Here is a 23,243-nt window from a genome sequence, read left to right on the forward strand (position 1 = left end):
GGCAGCACGAAGCCAGCAACACACTGGTACCTCGTGTCCGCGTGGAGAGCTGCGCCTGGGAACGCATCTGGCTGTGACAGGGCGTGTCCTTGTGTGGCACCGCATTTCACCAGCCGGGCCAATCCCTGCTGGCTCCGCAGCTGTGACTGCCCAGCCCCAGCCGGGAGCCTCCCAGGGCTGGTGTGCTGGACAGGAGCGGCAGCGGGCAGGAAGGGCAGGGGGACCTGGCACCAGCGCTGCCACCAAAGCAAACCCGGTGGAACCGCGGCTGGGCTGCTTGAGATTTTCACTTCTGCAGCTTCCAAGCCGCCCTTCGGTACTTCCCATAGCCCTCAGGGGCAACACGAACTTCACTCCGAAAAACACTGTTGCAGCACAAGCAAGCGGGGAGGGGGCAGCTTCTGAGAACGTGCAGCGGTGAATCTGGGTTAAGTAAGAAGTCATTATCCCGGATTAATGGCTGCTCGCTGGTCCCGGCGCACAGCCAATGGCAAATGTGAGCCCTTCGCAGCAGATGCAGATTTGTTTAAATTAGCCTGCTGAAGTAAAACCCAAATGTAAGTGAAACCAAAAGCAAGGCCTCGGGCTTTAAAAGGACATTAATCAGAAGGAGTGCATACACATGAACTTTCTGGTGAGAAGATACCTTTCCTTAAGCAGAAACAAGCACAAAGATGGTTTCTGAACAACCAATGCTAGAAATCAAGATTATAATTTATGCTTTTTCTAGATTTACTGTTTTGTTGGGTATTTTTTCCAAAGTAATGGCCACAATCCTTCTCCCTGACTTATTTTGCCTTGGGTAAAATAGAGCATAGTCCTTAGGGGTGCCAGCTCCTGAAATGGCAATAATCACTAATAATGACCATGTGCAACCATTACTGTGTAGGCCGTCTGATTCTTCTTGTAGCTTTTTTTATGCAACACAAAAGACAATTAAAAGGATACCATCCATCCCTCTGCCATCAAAATTAGAAATGGAAATTGAAAATTACTAAAGTATTTCACAATGTTTCAGAGAAAACACATCTTTCCAGCTGAGGGTGGAAAATAACAGCACTGAATGATAATTACAGTATAAATAAATAATGAGATAATTAACAGGTCTTGGCGGGAAGATGAGTTGAAATGCATTCTGTCACGTCTGGCAAGGTCAGGAGCATATCAACCTACTGAAAACTAGCCCATTTTTTGAAAGTTCTCTCCATTGAAAAATTCTCCTTAGATTGTCAGTGTCTCTCTGTGCAACACCTTGGGAGCTACACCAGGTAGGATTCACTGAGTCCTAGCCATCTACCAGGGAATTTCTGAAGACTTCTGCCACATCTGCTGCCAAGCAGAATGCAATCTGGTTTTTCCTCATTCAATACATGCACATATTTGGAAAAGCAAATCTAGGCAAGTGAGAAAATATTATGATGCATTCCACTGTTTCATGTTAAAGAGACAGTATGAAATCAAATTAAGCCCTTTTTTTGGGAAAGGTATATTGGAAGAGAAATTAAGCCCAAAGCTAAAGAAATACTCTCAGGGAATTAAATATAAAAGCATTCCTTTCTTTGGAATATGCTTTTCTACTCTTTTGTCAGAATGTACTGTATTTGGCATACAACAAATCTCCAGTTTTTACAAAGACTTTCAGACAGGCAATGTTGCTGAAAGATCTGTGAGGAGCCCTGGAAAGAACCCTGTATAGATTGGGACTTATTCCTTTCTATTTCAACAAAAGAAAATAAAATATTTTTTTCTATTGTTCTGCGATCTAACTCATTACTGTTGAAAATGCTGAAAGTTGCACCAGTGTCTATTTGGAGGTCCAGCTGGATTTATAGCTGATTTCACAGAGTCTTGAGAAGCTGCTTTTTTTTGTCTAGTAAAATAAATCCCTAGAATGTGTTGGTAACCTCATAGTACAAGGGAGTACTAAGGGAGCAAAGTTGGCTGACAGAATGGAATGGTTGGAAGAGACCAGCCTGAGCTGATGCTCCCCAAAAGACACAAACAGCTTTTCCAAGAATAGGTGGAAAAGGAGGTGTACTACTGTCCCAAGTTATTTTTTGCTACCCAAGAATTGACTAATGAGAAGGCCAAGATGTCTCATTCATACTGATGCATATCCATAGGAATCATTTGCAATGCAGATAGACAAGAAGAGGGACCCAAAAATGTATAAATAGTTACTCCTGAGTCCTAGACAAGATCAGGTCCCAAGAAACAGGGAAATTCAGTAGTTTTGGTAGGTTCTGCACTGACACCCTCAGAGACTGATGACCTCTCATAAGCCACTGTGTGGGTATAATAATAGAATACGACAGTAAATGGTTGCTTCATCTTTGTTGCCAACATCTTTGCTCCTCAGAAGGAAAGACTACCTGTAAGCTACTAGGCAAAGAACTTCAGCTAGAGCCACTTCATCTCAGTGATCTCAGCCATCTCATCTCAGCTATCTTTTGCTCTAATGCAAAACTCCTCTTGTAGAGCAAAGAAAGGGAATCTACTCTTCATTTTTCAGCAATAAAAACAAGGATGCATTGGTTGGTTAAATTAACTTATTATTAACTGTTGGTTAAATAGGTAGAAAAACCAAGTGCAAGAGAGGGTTTCAGAAAGCTTCTTCTGTACCATGGTCTAGATGTGTACTAGTAGTGCAATTGGTATCTAGCAATCACACATTACAATGCTTAGGAAAGGTTGATTTCCACATAGTTTTGTTTCCTACAATGTAGAGTTTTCTTTGTCATGGATGGGCGAAATGGGACCTAATAACACTGCAACTGGAGTGGCTGCCACAGAGTTGACAGCCATACATTATCCTGGTTTACAAAAATATCAGACTGGAATGAAAAAGTTAAAAGATCACCCAAGATATTATTCCTTAGCCATGAAACTAGTTAGATGTTTGAAAGCATTCATCACTTTATCACGACTTTGCAACATTCCAATGTGTTTTACATTTTTTTTTTCTTACTCTTATTAAATATGCCACTAACATTTCTTATGATTAGAAAAGAATATATTAAGAAAAACACATTCTGAAATACTTTCTAAACTTCTCTACAACTTCTTTAGTTTGTGTGTGCTACCTATTAATACCCACCATTCATTTATTTCCATTTTTTTCTTCCTGTGATGCTATTTGTTACCTAATCAACCATCCAAAACTAAATGCTGGATGTGCTTCACTGTTATTCTATAGCTACTAAGAGACTTTTTGACATTTCATGTTTTAAGATGCAGTTATAACTTAGTTAAACTTTTACTAGTTCAGTTGAATTTTCCATGCCTGGTGTTTGTTCCAGGCTGTTGTTATTCATGTGTTTTTAAATTTCAAGAGTCATGGTTCAATTGTTTCTAAGAAGGAAGTTAGGGAAAAATAAGTTTTGCCCACATTTGAAAAAATTAGGCCATTTCTTGTACGCAATTTGTTTAATACTTTAAAGAATGTATATAACATTTGGCAGGGGAAGGGACATTCCTGCCAGGAGCCCTTTTTGCTCCTGGGGGAAGCTTTTTAAAAAAATGCATTTCACACATCCTTAGTAAAGCCCTTGATTTTCTAGTATCTATGATCTCTGGAGGCTCTAGCCCCACAAAGCATGGTCAGCACTCCCTAGGTGGGTCCTGCTGCCAAGCCAGCCTAGGGCTACTGGGGTCAGGACAGCAATGGTGACTCCAAATTCCTCTAGACTATGCACAGGAACTTAAAGCAAGAAGCCTCTTTCTCTCTCTGTGAACAACATGACTGCCACTAACCAACAGCATGAAAGAGGAAGCCCACTGAAGCAAACTCAGTAGTGTATGTGCTGGACAGTATAAATAAAAAGGAGTAGTTGAAAGTAATGAATCTAATGTCCGACTGAAATGAATCTAATGTCACACTGAAACCAGTGCTGTGTGCCTGTGAGAGACTGGATGAATGGAGAGACAAGTGGCTGAAGGAAGAGTCAGTGGAATCAGACAAGAAACACAAGGGTTGCCAAATTCAAGGGTTTTTTCCTTGGTTTTATTGTTAAAACTGAAAAATGTTATGTCTAGAAACTGATTTCTTATTTTTATATTATTTCAGTGCAACAATGTTGCTGATTTCAAGTGGAGTTACTCTCAATTTTTGGCAGCAGTATGAAGAGCAGAATCGGATCCTCCAGTTGCACTGGAAAACTTTCTGCTTTTCAAATGCACCAGTAAGAGTTATGGCTTTCCATGTGGCTGCTAGAAATGTGTTCAGCCCTGGAACACATCAAGTTGTTCTACAAACCTACAACAGTTCTCAAATGTCACATGCAGCAAACTAGGATTCTTTCAGCAAGAACAGTCAAGCAGGGCAGAAATGCATGACCGTTCCAAAACTTTAAATAATGTTCTTCCAATTGAATAATGACATATTTGGTTTGCTGCATTTTTCTTTATATTGAAGATGCCTTCATAGCAGGTGAAGAAAAGAAGCAAACCAGTTGCTTATTGGACAGGTTAAGCCATACAGAAATGTTTGAATTAGAAATGTCATCCATTTAGAAGCTTTGTTTCCATATGACTATTAGTCTATTTAATCTACTTTGATGAGGGTTTACTTTTGAATAGAGCATGTGTACCTAAGTAAAACAAAAACCACTGCCACACCTGGCCATACTCTCAAGAGTGGATATAAAGCACTTGATGTTGTACAAAGCTCACTCTGGGATGAAGCACTAGAGCAGGAGGTGAGAGGCCTCCAAGTCCTGCCTCACAAACCCCCCACATTCTGCTCCCTAAATGTGGCTGGCTGTCAAGTAAGTCTTCCCCAAAACTGGAAACTGAGCACATTATTCACCTCTGAAAGGCTTCATTGGTCAGGTTTCTGTTAACACCACATTCCTCATTTGACCACTCATAAGGGAAAACCCTATGACTTTGCATTAAAGGGAAACCAATGGCCTGGATATTGCACCCATTTTTAAAGAAAGAGATTTTGAAAAGAAAAAAACCCAAACATCTGAACAAAACCTTATTAAGGCACATAAAATTTATGAACACATGCTGGGCTAACTTCTGATCTCAGATGAACAGAAAAACTCTGTTAAAACAGAGTGAGCTGGAAGAGAGAGAAGAGAACAAATGGGAGAAGCAGATGAACTAAGGAACAAACTTAGACAGAATGATTAATTTATTTTAGAATGGACAGAACCATTTATCCATAACTGTCTGCAATGAAACACACATATTTTTCTATGTATACAATGTTTTGAGTTGGTACAGAGGCATTTTGTGATTGTGAGTGGAAAGGCAAGAGGAAATGTTTTCCTGTTTTTCTGGCCCTTGCTCAGAAAAGGATGTGCTTTGTCTTCTGTGGGAGTTAAGAACACATTGTACCATTTTTCTGAACTGGAGTTTCTATGAAGAGATTCTTCATGCTATGAAAATGTTATGTCTCTAGCTATCAGAAGTCTCTAGATCTCAGTGATACTTTGCACTTAACAACCTAATGATATTTTGAAACTTACTGAGTTTAAACTGCTGATTTATCACTCACTCATATCAAAACAAACATTTGTTTATTTTTCCAGTTTTATGCTGTGATAATTCACTTTAGTGCATTTAAACTAGGAAAACATGGCACAGAATATAAGTAGAACTTTTGATTAAAGAAAATAAGCAGAAACAACACTATTAAGACACCAGTATCAAGCACTGAAATGTGAGGGGGTATATCAGAATCAATTGCTGCTTGATCAAAATGAATGTGGCCTTCCTGCATGCAGACATTCTACTGCAACCTTTGATCATATGTCATCTATTACATTTTCCACACAGAAAGTCTATCTCCTTCCAATGGACAAAAAGGATGGTTCAAACTTTAAACAAAATATTGAATTATTGGCTTTGTCATGTGATGTGCAGCTGTCTCAGTCCCAGAACCTCTCAATTTCTCAGAGCAAATGACGTTGGTCTCTCAGCCAAGAACCACAAGGCCTGCTGATTAAAGTATTATACACAAGCTAGGTATTGCTAATACTTTAATATAAATCTAGATGACAAAGTGAAAACAATCAGAAAGATTTTGCAGAGAACCCATTATTGACTGATACAAGCAGCTAAGGCTAGTGTAGGAAAATACAGAATTTAAGGCATATTCCAGAATTTGTGTGGAATAGCACCAAACCATGTTATGCCCATAACCCCCTTGCTTATCTGACATAAATCTATTAAGATGTCACTAACATGCTATCTGACAACTGTCACATGAAAAGTGCTGGCTCTGTTAAAACAAGTCTGGGAAAAATAGCACCTATGCAGGTGACAGGAGCTGCCTGAAATCCCCCTCAGCAAAGCTGAATTTCAAGGACAGTGATTCCATGATAGCTGGCCTTTATAGTATCAGCTATGGGCAGATGGTTTTTTTGATCAATGGATTTTAACACAACTTCAAAACAGCAACAGAAACAGTGGTTCTGGTGGTGCTGGCTGTAATTTTAACATCATGTAAGTACGTATCCTCATATTCAGAAGTCACTCATTCTTGAGTTCTTGCAGAAGTGACAATTGAAGTGACAATTAAACTGGGAGACAAAAAACCCTTTTATGGAGGGTTTTCAGGAACCAACTGAGAACTGCTGTGCTTGAAAGAAATGAGAAAAAAAAAAACTGCCGAAATAGGCTTCTCTCATTCAGAATTATTTCAGGACATCAACTTCATATCACTTTCAGGTCTTTTACCAAGCTCTTTTACTACAGTTAATTTCTTAATATGTTTAGAGTAGTGATTGCCTGACTACCTTCTCTCTTCTGAATTTTCAAGGGCCCAGTTACCAGCAAGGTAATAATCAGAAGCCACACACTCTAAATGCATAAGAGAACGTAAAATATGGGATGGACAGTGTTGGCATGGGGACTGTGAGATCAGGATTTTACTATTAGTTTTGGCATGCCCTTTCAGGATGACTTTGTCAAGATCTTCTCCAGATGAAAACCTTTGAAGGTCTAAGACTTAGATCTCCCTATAAAATGACCTTCCTTGTTTCCTTCTCTGACTTATGTATTTTTATTGTGGCCAGGCAGATTTCATGTTTTTTTGGGAGATCCAAACAAATAGGGTTCCTAAATAGGGTTCTTTCCACAGCATGAGTAATTAACAAAAGTGATTTAATTTATATCCTCTTCATGGATATTCTTATGAAGTCCTCTTATCAGTTACAATGTAAAAATTATAGCAATGTCTTACATTATTATTATTATTATCCTGATTTGTATTTGTGGGTGTGTATGTTGGGGTACAGCCTCCCAGAGTGGTCATCCTTTCTCTTTCAAGCCTAAAATTAAATACATGGCCAAAAACTATGGGCTGTGGAGCAGCATCTTATGGAGAATAGAATTCTCAATAATACATAGTATCAATTTAAAATGTAAAGGCAATGAGCACTGGGGAGCCTGTACCAGAGAGAATGGTGAAAAGCCATTAACCTGAAATATTTATGGAGAACCTTCAGTTCAACACTATGTCTGCACATTGATCTATCACTTGAGTTGAAGGAATGAGTGGAATTATTTGCTTTGTCTACGTCTCAAGTGTTTTTGGCCCATTAGAAAAGAGTGCTTGGTTTTTTTTAATATATATTTTTTTGATCAATAAATGCATTAATTCCACATTTCTTTAGGTGTCCATTCATGAACCTGCTTCATGGCAAAGGTCATATCTAGGCACCTAGAAATTAATTGCACTGATGGGAAAATACATTTACTTTCACACATTTTTATGAAAACTTTTTTAAAAAACAAATATTTTTAGTCAACTAAATATTGCCTTTTGTCAAGAAAGCTGTTGGGAAAAACTCCAGTGCTGGTGAGATCCATGTTTTCATGGATTTAGTAAGAAAAAGACATCAAAGTATTGGCTGGATTGTTTCATTTTTATTGCCGTTTTGGGGACTATTTAAAACCACGATGCTAGACTTAGTGCAACGCCCAATATCCCTGGAAACCGATGATACAGAAATGGAAGCAGTGAATGGAAGCACATCAAGCTAGCAGTTACAGTGTCCAGAAACTCGAGACACTTCAGTGCTAAGCCCAGCAAGGATTAGTGATCTCTTTCCTGACTGGGAACAGCATCCAGGAGGCCAGGATAAACAGCAGGGGTTATGAGGATGCAGTATCTTTATATCCATGCTCGTTGTATCGGCAGCTTCCCTGAGTGTCTGCCTGAGAGAGAGCTAAAGTTTATGGGGTGGCACCCCACAGGAGCTGGAAGACCAACTGTGGGAAGTTCAAATACTGGGGTCCCATTGAGCCCTTTTTAAATAGGAATTTAAAGGAAAATTATTTGCTAAGTCCATTCAGTGGTATTATCAGGGCTTCAAGCCAGACTGGTCACAGAGTCTCGAAGTAACTTGGAATAGCATCAGTTTTAACTTGCTGACCAATAAGAGAAAAAGATGATACCAGGAGGCTGGAGAGACTTAGACAAGTTTCAGTCAGAGAGACCAGATGAAGAAAGGTGATCAGAAGAGAATTCCAGGGTCTTACCAATGGTAAACTTCTTCAGGACACCTAGGAAAATGAGGTGGAAATAACGTGATTTCACTTTCTCTGGAGAAGGGGGAAGGGGAACTTTAGGAAGTTCAACACCTAAATGCTCTGTTGAGAACATAAAGTGGACACTTTTTATGGCTGGCATGTTATGGTATATGGGGAATTTTTTAATCATGTAGTGTATCCAGGATACAATATAATGGTAGGGTTTTATGCAGATATAACCTATATACAAGACTCTCTCACATCTCCTCTATACACTGCATTTTTACAAAAGGATTATTAAATTTCAACTGATTTTTTTTTTTTAAGATGGAAGGATGTAAACCCTATATTAATGTATTTTCATCGTTTGTCCCCTATTAGTCAAAATAATGAGGTTTTCCAAATATTTCCATGGCTGATACATTTTTATTATTGCATATGAATAACACCCTTTATCTTTACACAGTCATGCAAGGTGAATCTGCTGTGGAGTAAAGGTCCAACTCATTGATGCTCTCCAAAAGACAACTTGTAGTCAATATATTTAGAGAAGGTTTTTCACAGACTTCTCACATTATATAGCTTTTAAAATTATTTTCATGTTGAGGAGAGGTGGAAGGAGGGAGAGGAGCTCAGACAGGTCCCTGTAAGGGACCCCAATTGCTGCAGCATAAATACCATGAAGAGTTAAAGAGACAAACCAAATTTTAGAAATGCTTTGCATTTATTTGTGCATTTGTGATATCTTCCTATCAGCATGTGTGTTACCATGATTTTTAAAAGTGTCAAGTTTTCTTTTATAGCTCTTTTGAAAGTTTTAAAGTTCTCATAAAACTTCCTTAGCTTTCTGATAATGTTGACAATTTTTTACTAGAGTTCTCATGCACTGTTCATGTAAATAATGATTGCTTTGCATTCTTCTTTGTGAGAGGAAAGAATTAATAGACTGTTGGTTTGCCCAGTGTGGTTGCAGAGGTGACAATATCATCCTCCAATCCACTGTCACTTTTAGAATTCTTTATATTGCGAAGTCAGAAATAAAATTAACTCTTTTTCTCTCTTGAAAAAACAAACAAACAAACAAAACCCCAAACAATTAACACTTTTAAAATTCAGAGTAACACACGTACTTCTACCAATGTTCTAATTTCACTTAAGCAAGTCTTCCCCTTTCATAATGTTCTGTATGTGAAAATAATCACATTCTGCTCTCAAGTTTATTCTCATGAGGCCAAACCAATACAGCTCTTATAAACTTCCCTCCTAAAACATGTTCCTCACTTCCCATTTTAATTACTGACCATCTACATGTCTTCCAGTGTGAATTCATCTTTCTGGAGCAGATTACTTAATTTTTCACCAATGCTTTGTACAACACTGTACAGGGAGAGATGCTGTGTTAATTGGAATGTTTGTCCTAGCTCCACCCACACATCACTTACTGAGTGTGACAGTGACAACTGACAGTCATGTTCAGGCTGCTGTTAGGTATATAATGCTACTTGTTCTTCTTGACTTCCTCTGCTGTCAGTGGTGGGAGTGATAAGCTGGGCCAAATTTATCATTTCCTCAGAAAGATACCTGTGATAACTGGTCAGGACTGCCCTTAGAAAAGGTCTTGGCCTCTCTCAAAGGACCTCAGAGAGGTCTCCCTCAGAGAGGATGCTGGGAGGCATTTCAGATTATGCATCTGCCTTTCAGATATTAGGTGTTAGCTGTTTCAGGTGTTAGGACTCTTGGTCACAGGATCTTTTCTCCCAGGGGAATGAAGTCACTGCCGTGAGTTTTCAGGACAGGAATTCACATCCCCAAGTGAATTCTTTATTCAGGGAATGAGGCAAAGTTAAACACACAAGAAAGCAAGTAAGGAAAAAAGGTGTGCTGAGCAAGAGCTGCTTAGAACAGATGAGCAGAAATGGTCAAATGAGCAGAGCAGCTACAGTCCTGCCACTTACACAGTTCCTAAAAACAGCAGAAATCTCATGGTTTTTACTACAGCTGGTCCCTTTTGGCACAACTGCTATTGCTTTCTTTAGAGAAAAAAAAAAAGGACAAGAGTGAGAACACTGCTTTGTTTCCTATCACAGTGCAAGGAGCGGAACACAGGCTCCGAAAGGAGAAGCCTCACAAGTCCAGGGGGTTTGAGCTCACATCTGTCCTGTCCCAAGGCAATAATCTCAGCTCCAAGTATCTAGCTGTGATGTGAAAACTATAGCACTTAGGAAAGCCATACAAGACTGGTAAGGCCTGGAAGTTCGCAAATGGAGAGGACCTACTTTTTATTTCAATTCTTTTGCTTACTTATTTTTGTCTTGCTCCTGAGTATAGGAACCCAGATTCCTGCTGAGACAAGAGGGCTCCGTTTTTTTCCTAGATTTCAGTCTTCAGTTCCTTACTCAGCAAAGTTTTGAAGGATGCTCTCAGTCTTCCCCAGATTGCTAGGACTGCAACTCCATTCCTGAAGATCTAAAGAGGCTGCTGGAAACAAACAAATTGCAGTTTCTGGGAAACGTTATGGAAAACCGGAATTGTTCCATAACTCTAAAACCAGACCCCTGTTTATTTTGATGCCCAAACATAGATTTAAATATTTAACTTCAGGCTGTGCACTTGAAAGCTCTGGCTTTAAAAACCCTTTAAAATCCTCTCTGTGGTGGTTTGGGGTCACTGAATCTCATCTGGCTTCCCATAATGTGCAATTTCCCCTTTGGCAGCACACGAACAGCACAGCACTAGGACAGCCAATGCAGACAACATGGCAATGCAGGAGGCAGCAGGAGAAGGCCATTGCTGGGGTGGAGGGTGGAGGTAGTGGTGGACACTGTCCTCACTGGTCCCAGCACCCTGCAGACACTCAGCCCCAGCACAGGCCTCTGAGCAGCTCCACGGCAGCAGAAACAACCCTGGAGGATGAAAGAACAGTCTGCCTCCTCTGTGACCTCAGGGAGGAATAATCTGGTTTGGGTTAAAAAAGCCCTGATACTTTTACTTATTAAACACCTGTGGAAAGGTAATGTGAGCCTCCTGAGGCACAGCAATCCTTACTAGCAGCTGCAAGCCTCCAGCTGGGCACTCTGTAATGAACCTCCATAATCATCTTGGGGTTTTTATTGGGCAGCTTGAGCCTTGCCTGTGTGCACCTGTCATGTGAGAAGAAAGAAGCTCAGATTGGGAGGCTGGCCAGGATAGGAGCATGGCAAGACCCTCCACTGCCGTGTAGGCACTGATAACTGTGCAAAGAGGGATACAGGCAGCCGTCCCAAAGTAGCAGGGCCAAAAATCAGTCTCAGTGAGCAAGAGTTCACTGGCTGGAATAGAACCAGGCCACTTGGAAATACATAATGACACTGCCTATGCTTCACTTTCATTAGTTGGTGTTCACTCACCTTACAGAAATTCATGTTGGCAGAAGAAAAGGGAGAGAGTTGGACACAAGATACTTGTCTTGCTTTTGCCCTGAACACAGAGCACGTTAGTGCTCTCCAGATCATGCTTTGGCAAGAACAGCTTCTAACATTTTAAATTAATGTCTTATTTTACCTCAGTGAAACTTGTTGAGCTGGCAGTCTTTATGACTGAAGCCCTTTATTGAACACAAAGCACTTGCTGGGATGACACAGCCAGAAGTGACACTGTTCTCTCCCATTTTATACTGCACAAAAAGAAGAGGCTGCTGTACTAATGATAGACTATATCCAACTACGAATAAAAATACTATGTTCCCACCACTAAAGCTACTCCTGGAACTCCTCAGGGTTCCTTTATTTTTATGACCTGTCAGTCATAAAGCAGTTACTTTAACCCTCTGATGGTATTTATAAGCCGATATACACTACTATAAAAGATAGCCTTTTACAATTCTGGATGATTGCCCATGGGCTTGCAGTCCCTCCCTCACTAGACATCAAGTTATTCTCCTTCAAGGAGAATAATATTCACTATGTAAAGCTTATTATTCAGAGCATATTTGGATATGCTTGACTGGAAATCACCCATACGCTCCCTATCAACTCCTGCTGGAGCTTCCCATTGGGGTGGCTACATTACAGACAGTGAGGATTGAGAAAAGGTTTTCAAGCTTTGAGAAGAGCTGGTTGGTGCAAGAGTTCAGGACCATCAGAGGAAGCCAGGCTGTTACCATACACCAGTCCAGGCAGTGCCCTCCTGATCTGATACACCTTTTGGCTCTACCTGTATTTCTTCTCGTATCATTTCCGGCAAACTGTAGCTGGTCTGCCTAACCAAGATTTTCCTAGAAGATCCAGCTCCTGAAATTCTCACTGACTATAGTTACATGAGATTTCCAGAACCTTCAAAGTCGAAACATGAGGTTGGACAAAAAATCTCAGGCAAAGTCTGAATTAGGGAATTTATGAGCTTTGGGTACATGATGGTATCCTTCTAAATGGTTATCACTTCACTCTCCAGTTCAGCAAATTTGAACTTGTTCCTAAAATTGTTTTCTCCTTGAGCTTCAGGTCTAAACATCCTCTACATCTGGGTGATCATACCTGGAGTACTGGACCTGGCCTAGCTATAATCTTTACCAGCTTCTTGGAGTGCTTCTAGCAACATCAACTGGATGTTCTTCCCCCAGATTACCATAGCATGGTATATACTGTGGGATTCACTACTAAAGCCACAGCTCTCTTATATTTTCCATATTTCTTCCACCCAGAAGATTTTCTGGAAGGTGAAGACGTGGCCCCAAAACACAGCCTCATCTTGGAACAAGCATGGGCTGGCGTGGTGAATCAACATTTGTCTTGAATAGAATGAGGGGGGGAGTGTGTTTTTCAGGACAATAGTAAGAAATTTAAGCCTTTTACTTAAACCAAGGTAGAACTTTTCAATATGAGGATCAGACACTTTATGGGCATCTAGGAAAAACTGTCTCTCTCTAGACGACAAGAGTTGTTTAAGCCCCAGGCTACAACTTTAGTGAACAATGAACCAACTTACAGGACCATTAGCATTGCCAAACTCCCAAATACTTTCTTGTGGAGCTCAGTTCATGTAGCAGGTCATTCAGCTGTATTTTAATGAAGTCCTGCCTATAATTCCTGGCCTAGTGAAATAACATTGCTTAAGTTCTCACAGCATTGGGTTGAAGGAAAAACTCCAGGCTGGACTATGTTATCATCTGTAATACTATAACACACATTTTTCTTCTTTGGCAGTTTCAACAGCATTTGAAATCTTGCTGTAAAGTCCAAGGAAATCAGAATATGAGACCTCTGTCGAGAATTTTCCTCTGACTTACATGTTTCTCAAAAAAAGCGCTGACTTGAAGCTCAGAGAACTGAGAAAATTGAAAATTATGCAGTGTAAAGATACTGAAAATTGCTCTTTTGCTTTGGAGACCTGAACCAAAGGTTCAGGGAAATGACACTGTAATAGTGCAGTAACTTTGCTGAAGAAGTTGTAGCATAATTGATGATCTGTACTTCATTAGTATTTTAAGAGTACCAATTTTCCCTGATTTAACTCCTGAACTAGAAATCAGGTAGTGCTTTTTTTAAAAACAATTTTATCTCACAAGGACCAGGCATCATCCTCTGCACCTTTGTTGTTATTTTGTTCCAGTGAGTTACGTTTGGACATTGAGCAATCAAACCACTAATGCTCATGAGCTGTAATTTTCAGTTTTCTAAGGAAGATACACAAAATGGAAATTGGCAAACTGGTGATTCCATTTCAGGGTGTCTGGTGAAAATATTTTGGATCAGTAACATATCTGAGAGAAGACTGCAGAATTGGCCAGACATCCTGTATGTAATTTGCCAAAAAAGCCAGAGCAGCATCCACTCACAATTCAGATGCTTTTTAAGGTTAAGAACCATTTAATTAGAAGAGTATTCACTCTTTATGAAGTATGACTTATGGAACAGGGTTATATAGGAAAGCTGAAATTATCCATTAATTGACAGCTTTATCCTGGGGATTTTTTCCCCCTTCAACATAAACATTTGTCTTGAGCATTTTTTAAAAATTACAGTAGACTAGAAGTTTGCCAAATATTTAGTGGTTTTGTGAAGTTGTTTGCTATTCGTGTCTACTACAATTCTACAGAAAACAGTTCTAAGAGCCATTTCTTGCACCATATGGCTGGCAATCTAGAGAGAGGTGAAGGATAGCAAACGTTAAAAAGATGTGCTAAAGAAAAATATGATTTAAGCTGCAAAAACAAATAAAAGACATTTTTGCAGGGGCTGGATTCATGTCTTGCCAATATTTATTACAGTGTTTATCATTAGGACAGTGATTTTTCACATGTTCAGTCTATTCCAAAAGATAATGTTGCCATGTTTTCAGCTCTTGGGCTTCCCGCTTTCCTGAGAGGAGATCAGAGGCCAATGAAAGCTCTCTCCTTCCCCACCCTTGTTTACATCCTCACAGGCCCATGGCACAACCCAGACAGCAGAACACAAGAGCTTCAGCTCCTTTTGATTCTCTTCCAGACACATCACACACAGACCAAAGATCAGGCCACATCTGGACTTTGAGGAGCATGGGTAAGGGGAGAGATTGTGAAAGAGGCCTGTGCTGCGTTTTGCCCTGTGGTCTAGTCAGGGGTAAAGATGGGTGAGCAGAGGTTTCTCACTCCTCATTCAGTCCGTGTAGAGGTCAGTCACTTCCTAGGACAGTCTCCAGCTCAGAGCTGCACTGATCCATCTTCCCTTTTAAACAAACAGGTGACTTGATCCACCTTATTTGGTCCCCTAACTTACTGCTTGTTCTTCCACACCTGCATGCTGTAAAGTTCTGAGAAGGTTTCCTGCTGTTCTGTGATAGCTGTTTGCTACCTTTTTACTTCATTTTTTAAGAGCCAGAAAGGTGCATGACAACAGGCTCAGCTGGCAGGCTTTGGTAGATAATTTATGCCACTTCAGTGTAAAAGTTAAAACTGGAAGCATTGAAAATAGAACAGAATTTATTTTAAACTGTAGCCGGACTCTCAGATTGGCTATTCTGTAATCCCAGTTCAGTTTCAGGAATGCCTGCCTGGGAAATCCTGAAGACCATCTGAGGACAGCTTTCAGTAACCACATATTATGTGGAAGTTTGCCAGGAGAACGTGGAGAAAAGACCCCAGACACAGTGATCCCTCAGGAAGAAGTGTCAGGCCATAGGAAGCTGTGCAATTCAAAGCTATACAGTCAGTGCAGTTTTGAATTCTCTGAGGACCTTGAAAAAAAGGTTTCTATTATGCTTCTGCAAATCATCTCACAGGAGACTTTAGGAAGTGTTTTAGAGACCTATGATCACAAATGAGCAAACTTGTTTCTTGCTACCTGCGTTTCAAAAAGCAGGTGCCAAGTTTTTCAGTACATGTGCTATAAACTCTATCACATGGAAAACAGAAGCCTTGTGGCAGGAATCAAGTGAGAACATGCTATGTTTATACTTATCAAGTAGTGATGATATGCAAAAGCAGCTTTCCTATTTACAGACTTGGCCTTTTGTTCTCACAGACTGTTCAGAAGGAATATGAAGAGAGGCCAGACTGCAAGACAAACTGCAACATTTCCTCCACTGTCTCTGTGAAGAGGCTACTGACTAAAAAATCTACTAACTAAAGAATCACTGATTCACTTCCAGATCTTAAACATTTATCCTTAATTAATATCTACTTGCACATTTAGGAACACTTGAATGGCCACAGATAAGAACCCTTTCATTCACAGTCTTCAACATTAGGTATTCATGCTAGCTGGCAAAAGGGAAAAAAAAAAAGAAACCACCACTGACTTCCCCGCATGCCAGCCAAACAGCTGCTTGCTCTTTCCCTCTGTGTCTGACTTCAGCTTTTGATACACCATCATTTAGTTCTGCTCTCTCCTCTCCTCTTGCCTCATTGCAAGAGCTGACAGGATACATGGACTTCCATCCTGGCTTGCAAAATGTAAAGGGTCACTCAAGACCATCTGAACATCATGTCCAGTTCCCATTCTCTATTGAAGAATGACCACATCTTCTGATACAAACAGAATAATTTAAACAGTACAACTCTCCACTTTTTAGGTAGTTAGGTCATGTATTTATTTCTTGCACTAGCATAAGATTTCTGGGCTTTATGTCCAGCTAATTCCGTACTACACTGTGGGTTTCAACCATATGTGTCTGCTTTTCTGAAAATCCATTTCTGCTTTGGGGTCTCAACAAGATTTCAACTTTGTTCCACAGTAAAGGTAAAGTGTAGAACTACTGGTGGATTAACTGTATCTTAGCTAGGCTACAACCAAAGGGGTTTTGTTAACAACTTAGTAAGCTGTTTTGTCATTAGCTGACTAATTGACAACACTGTAAATATGTTTTGTGCTAGTCTGTTCTAGGCTCTTAAAGGTTGGTGCACCTCTTTATACCTGGTGCATAATTCACGCTTTGTGACAGATGATTCTTGAAGACACACAGCCAAATTATGTTCAGAAATCCTAACACCCTCTTGAGCTTTACTTCCATCCACAAACAAAAGAAATAGTTGTTGTCTGTCAGATGCCCTTATTTGAGAAAACTTGTATCAGTATTTATGTTGGTGTGATTCCACATCCCCTACTAGGAATAGGATCAGATGTACAGCAAGTTTCCCTGCTGGAGATTTTCCAGTATCTGGAGCAGTGCACCATAAGTACTATAAATGTCAGCAGTGCTACTAATTGTGTTACATATACAGGGTAAAAAGAGTAGAAAGGGCAAAATTCAGTAATTTTAGTCTTCCATACCCCAATCATCATGCTTCTGCTAACACAGACTATTACATCTGTACTTCATCAGTGGGGGAAATAAAAAGAATACTTGGCACCATCATAAACACATGTAAGACCAAGACAGTAATGTAATATGGATATGATCAGATTATCATAAGATATATTTAATTCAGGGCTTGATGACAGGCATATTTCTAAGAGTTTTGACCTAAGGAGCAATGAAACCTTATTTTGAATTTCCAAGGACTTTCAAGACTTTAGAATGCAAGGCTCTTTGATATATCTCAAGATTCCTCATTTTCTGAGACCAGTAAATCAGGTGTCTTTTACTTCCTACCTGGTGCTGAATATTTTCTTCTCTTGCTGAAGACAGTGGAAATTCAGGATATTCTTCAAATCCAAGGGGCTTTCCGCACCTCTGAAGGGCAGAACCTCTATTAACACAAACACAATCTTTGGCTATATTTTAGAAAACACATATTCTGGGAGATATTTATCAGAAAGCTTCTATATGCCTAAAGTCAGAACAAGATGCAACAGGATTCTTTTAATTACCTATGAATTTTGATCCTTTATGTCCAATAAAATCTTACTCATCTCCCTAGTCTTGACACAGAGTCTGATACAAATCAGAGTGAATTTTTTTTCTCCCCACAAACCCTATTTCAGGATTCATCCTAAAGTCATAAGTTTATCTGTCTTTGAATTCAAGAAGAGAAGAAGATCAGCACAAATTAGAACATTTTGTCTACTGATGAACTTATTATAGAACCTGCCACTTCATTATTAAAAATTAGGTTTAAGCAACAATCTTCTTCTGTCAATGCTCTTTAAAACATCTGCAGGTATCCCATATTTCCCAGAAAAGACACTGAAGTTTACAAGGTAGTCCTTGTGTGTGGATGGGCAGCTGTGCCAATAAAACTCCAAACCTTCAGTTCTGAAAATGTTTCATGTACTACTGAGACTGCATTACTGAGACAGTAATGACTGCCCAATTAGAGATGTACATTAGTTTTTTTCATTCTTTCATAGGCAAAATTTTCCCTTTACATGTACTTTCTCCCTTACATAGTTTTAAGACAATTTCCTTCTCTCTTCTTCTAATATTGGTGATGTAAATCAGTTTCCTAGGCCATGCAGAAGAGAAAGAGAATAACTGTCATTGTGAATTCTTTCAACATTATTTCATATTTTCAGAAAACCAAAATGACAAGAAATACAGTTGGATGATTTTTGACAATTGAATAGTATGCTGACACACAAAAGGGAGTTATGAGTATTTTCGGTCATCATCATTACTAGCATTGAGCAACTGGATAAATTTCAGAACCTGAATTCTCAGAGTTTTTTTGTTTACAGTTCTAAATTACATACACACAATGAGGGGAGTTAGAACACAAGTTGCTAGCTGATTCAAGATCTAACAGAACTGGATTTTGGCAGCTTTGTTCTGCTCTTAACAAAATCTCAGCTGTTATATTTTGTGTTTGCTATGATGAAATGAAAAAAGCTAAATGAATGCTTTTTACTCTATAAGAAAGAGAAACATTATGCTCTTTCCAAGTTTTTCCTCAAAGCAAATGTTAATTACTGCCTTTAAAAATATTTTTCCATACTTCTAAGACAACGTCAGAAATTAAATATGTACATGTAGCTCACTGGTACAGGTGCTCACACCTAAAAACAACCCATATAGCATCAACCTAAATATAGAGTGATTGAAAAACTCAGGAAGGGAGGGAGGAAGGGAGGCGGCATCTTCAGCTGGAATAGCCATGCTTAGTGCCTCTATGTACTTTTGTAGCAAAGGTCCTGCAGGTGAATGCTGACTCCCAACCAGAAGGTGTGATGTGAACAGAAGGGGAGCTCACCTGTGAGACATGGTTAGTCCTGGCTGAGCTTTTCTCAAATATACTGATTTTGGAAACAATCTATTTTTAAGGGAGGGACAGGGAATTGTCACATGTGTATTTTCCCCTGTGTCACAAGGCATTGCTGTATCTGTGTGGCTTAGAGGTTATCAAGCAAGCCTTGGCAAGAACATTGTATAAGGTCTCCATGCACTTCACATCTCATGCTAACTCTCCCCTGCAGCTGGCAGCCTTGTGTTCAGTTAGTCCAGCACTGAGGAAAACCAACAGTAGCAGTACTGCCAGCCTTGCTGTTTCTGTGCATTGCAAACAGATCCCTCTCCCATGCATTCTGTCAGGGAACAGCAGCAGTTCTGTGATTTCTGCCATTTCAGTCTTGCACATCAAGGCATGATGGCTGTGCTGCACTCACCTACACCCTGCAATACGAGGTGTGAGGGTCAAAGTGCCTGAGCCGGGAGATTCTGAGTGTGCTGCTGCACCTGCCTTCTGCATAGTTTTGAAGAGGGAGTCCTTATAGTTTCTTTTTTGCCCATAGAACAGAAGAATTTGACTAAGGGAAAGTATGAAAAGTTCAAGGGTTTCATGTTGGTATTTAGGGGTATTGTAAATGCAGGTGAACCTGGTGGGAAGAAATTATGATGTCTGGCTCCAGTTCAGAAGGCTGAATGATTTTTTATTATAACTATGCTGCAATACATTAATATACTACTTAAAGGAGATACTAAACCTACATACCTACTTTTCTAACTACCATATCTAACTAACAAACAACTTGTCCCCTTCTTGCAAGAGTCCAGACTCAGGTGGGTCTGATTAGCCATCAGGCTCAAACAATCCTCACCAGAATCCAATCAAGCAATCACCCCAGGTAAACAATTCTCCAAACACATTCCACATGGGAAAAACAAGGAGCAGAAATAGAAATTGTTTTCTCTTTCTTCTCTCTGTGCTCCTCTATGAAAAAATCCTGAGAGAGAGAAGAATGTGCCTGCCACAGAGGGGATTTTGGCTGAATGTTTCAAGCTTGTGTGCTTAAATTTGCATAAATAAGGGAAGCTACTGTGTGTGTTCAGGTACTCTTGTTTCAGTATAAATGTAGAGATGAAGTCTGCAGAATTTAAAATTTAAATGTTTTGGCCTTTCTGAGGCTAAGATTAGGAAACTAAGCTGTCTATTTCAGTTGGTTAAAATAAAAATCAGTTTGCACCATAGTTCCAAAATCTTCACAGTAGTAAAATAGCTCCCATCCAAAACTTAATGAAATTAGAAGGCAAGTATCCATGTGGACATCAGGGAAATAACAGCTATTTGGCAAGAACTTTCTTGGCTGTTACTCCTCTAGATCATCCCTTAGCTTGCCTTAGTGTTCCTTCACCCTCATTAATCAATCACTAACCAACTAACTATATGAGATTATCATCTCATACCAATTCTTAGATCATTACAAAAAATTATACTTGAGATGTGTTCCTTCTGTTTCAGGAATTAAAAATTGGGCTTGAAAATTTGGTATATGACTGACCTCATCAACAAATAAGTCTGGTCCTGCACTGATGGGAACAATCCTGGTCTCTTGGGAAAGGAATGTATGAGACAGAAGTACCCTTTTATCTCCTAACTGTATTTTGCTTAGACAGAGTAGAAAAATACTAAATGAGAGAGGTTAAACAAAAATAGAAAACAAATTTGATAAGAAAAAACAATAAATGAATGGGAGTGATGAAAAGTGACTACAGACTAAAAAAAACAGATGAAGTCAAGAATTTGAAAAGGATTAGATGTTATGGAAAACAAATTAATGAAATATCAAGAGGAGAAATAAGTAAAAAATGAGATGCTCCTGAGAACTGCGGGCTGGGAGAAGGAAAGCTATGAACAGGGAGCTAGTCAGGAGTAAGTAACAACGATCAGAAAATGCAGCGTGTATTTTAATTGGCACCAACAAGAGAAAATTACTTCAAATACTGCAAAAATATTTAATGCCCTGTAAAATACCAGCTTTATGCATATAACAGACTGACTGGTATGAAAATGTTTTTCTAGCTCCAGGCTTCACTTGACATTAAAAATTCTTGGAAAGGTAGGCTAGTGCTCTGCTTCTTCTACTCCAGGCCTTTTCTGAACATGTTAGGAAATACACATTGCTTTTTCTGGGCAATCTCGTATGGGTGCCTCACTCTGTTCAGAATGTTTCTTGAACACCAACATAGACCACAGAAAAGCTACATAATCCTAGGTGAGAGGTCTGACCAGACACAGAATGTACCAGCCTGCTACAATTGCTCCAGTAAATTACAGCTTTTGTAAACACGTGATGATGATGATGATTATTTTTCCATATGTACCACGATCAAAATAAGAACCTTGACCTAAGGAATACTCTCCTACTTGGAACTCCTAGCTATTTCTATGCCATCAAAAGTATTTTAAGACCACTTCATGATTCAATTTCCTGTTAATTATTCAATACGTAGCACATATATTTTATCCTTAAAAAACCCTAAGTGTTAGAGTGACCCCACTGAAAGCATGCTTCACATTTAGGAGATAAGAAACATGTGGAGAGGCCACTATGCAAACTGAAATTAGTGAGAGGATGTAGTGCAAGGGTTAAAGGCAAATATCAAGTTCAGTTCAGCCTTGAGCAAAGTGTATTGATTTGGGGTTTTTATATATCTTCCAATTCTCTTAGTTGGAAAACAATCCTCTTGAAAAATGTTCTCAACAAACTGTGCTAGAAGTCAGGAGTTTGGGTGGCTGTTTCTTGTTTGTTTGGGTTGGGGTTTTTTTTGGTTGTTACAGGGTTTGGAATACAATGCCTGCACTTTGATAGACTCCAGGGTGTGGCATGATGTCTGGATACATGAGCTCCTTAGTGAACAGAACATAAAACACAGAGGCAAGGGAGCTCTCCAAAACTTCACAGAAGCATATAATATTTTATGTTTTTCTGTTCAGTAAGCCATTATCCAGACTTGCCCTGAGTTATATAACAGTAAGTTTTCTCAGGGCAGGCCTGAAAGATGAGGGCACTTACCTGCAGATTTGCTCTTGCTCACTGCAGTCATGGTGAACCACTCTAAAAAATAGCTTGGGGTTAGGTTTGGGAATTTTTTTTTTAACCCCCAATCCCATGATTCACAGAACTGATACTCATGTGGTTAGCCATGATTTTGTAAAAATGGGCTTTCACTTGTAGCACTTGAAGTTGCCCTTAATTTACAAGAAGAGAATTTGCTAATAAAATGCCACCTAAAATGACCCAAGTACAAAAACTCTTTCTATGTTCTTACCACACACACAAGGGGCTGCAAAGGAAGGATACTTTCTCACCTTGGACACTACAGCAAAAACTGTGGAACAGGGTTTGCAGAGGTGACTGGAACCTGACAGATTTTACTACATTGTAGGCATTGACCTTCCAAAGGGCACATAAGCTAGACACTGAAGTCAGATGTATCTTAAAATACAATTTGAAATCATGCACACTCCCAGAAAAATGGCTTCCTAGTTTCTGTCCTCTTACTCCCCTTTAGCATTACCATCCTAAGAGTAAAGCACCCAAAAACCATTATTATCTTGGTAATCTGAGTCACAGCATATTCAATTTCCCATCTATAAATACTTAATATAAAATCGATTTTTATTTATTTGTTTTATTTTTATTTGTTGTTTTGTGGATATCCCATGGCTCAGGCAATTCTGTTTCAGTATGGATGTGCAAGCAGGAAAAGCAGCAGCTCCCTGACAGCCTTATGGATGTATACTGCTGACCAACAAAATGTAAAACAAATCTCTGAACATTTGCCAGGGTCACATCTGGGTGCAGAGAAACAGCAGGATCACAGAAAGAGATTTTCCTTGTTCCTATTACCTGGATGGATTATGACATGTGTTTTACATTGGATAGGCAAATTGATTAATAGAAAATAAAAGCTTAAATGTAGTCTATTTCTTAAGCTGTGCTTTCCTAAGGTTTGTACAGATTCAGAGAGGTATGTCTTACTTTCCTTTTCAAGCCTTCCTGCTTGTGGCCTGGGCTTATCATAATATTTTCCTAGGGGGCTGTGTAGAGGAGAGTTTCACTATTTTTAGCTATTTCTGCTTCTAAGTATCATAGAATATCCTTATAAGCAAAGAAGCCTACAAGTTCTTTAACTTTACAGGTTAA

The sequence above is a fragment of the Anomalospiza imberbis genome, chromosome 2 (genome assembly GCF_031753505.1).
Source record: "Anomalospiza imberbis isolate Cuckoo-Finch-1a 21T00152 chromosome 2, ASM3175350v1, whole genome shotgun sequence".
In the NCBI taxonomy this organism is placed as follows: domain Eukaryota; kingdom Metazoa; phylum Chordata; class Aves; order Passeriformes; family Viduidae; genus Anomalospiza; species Anomalospiza imberbis.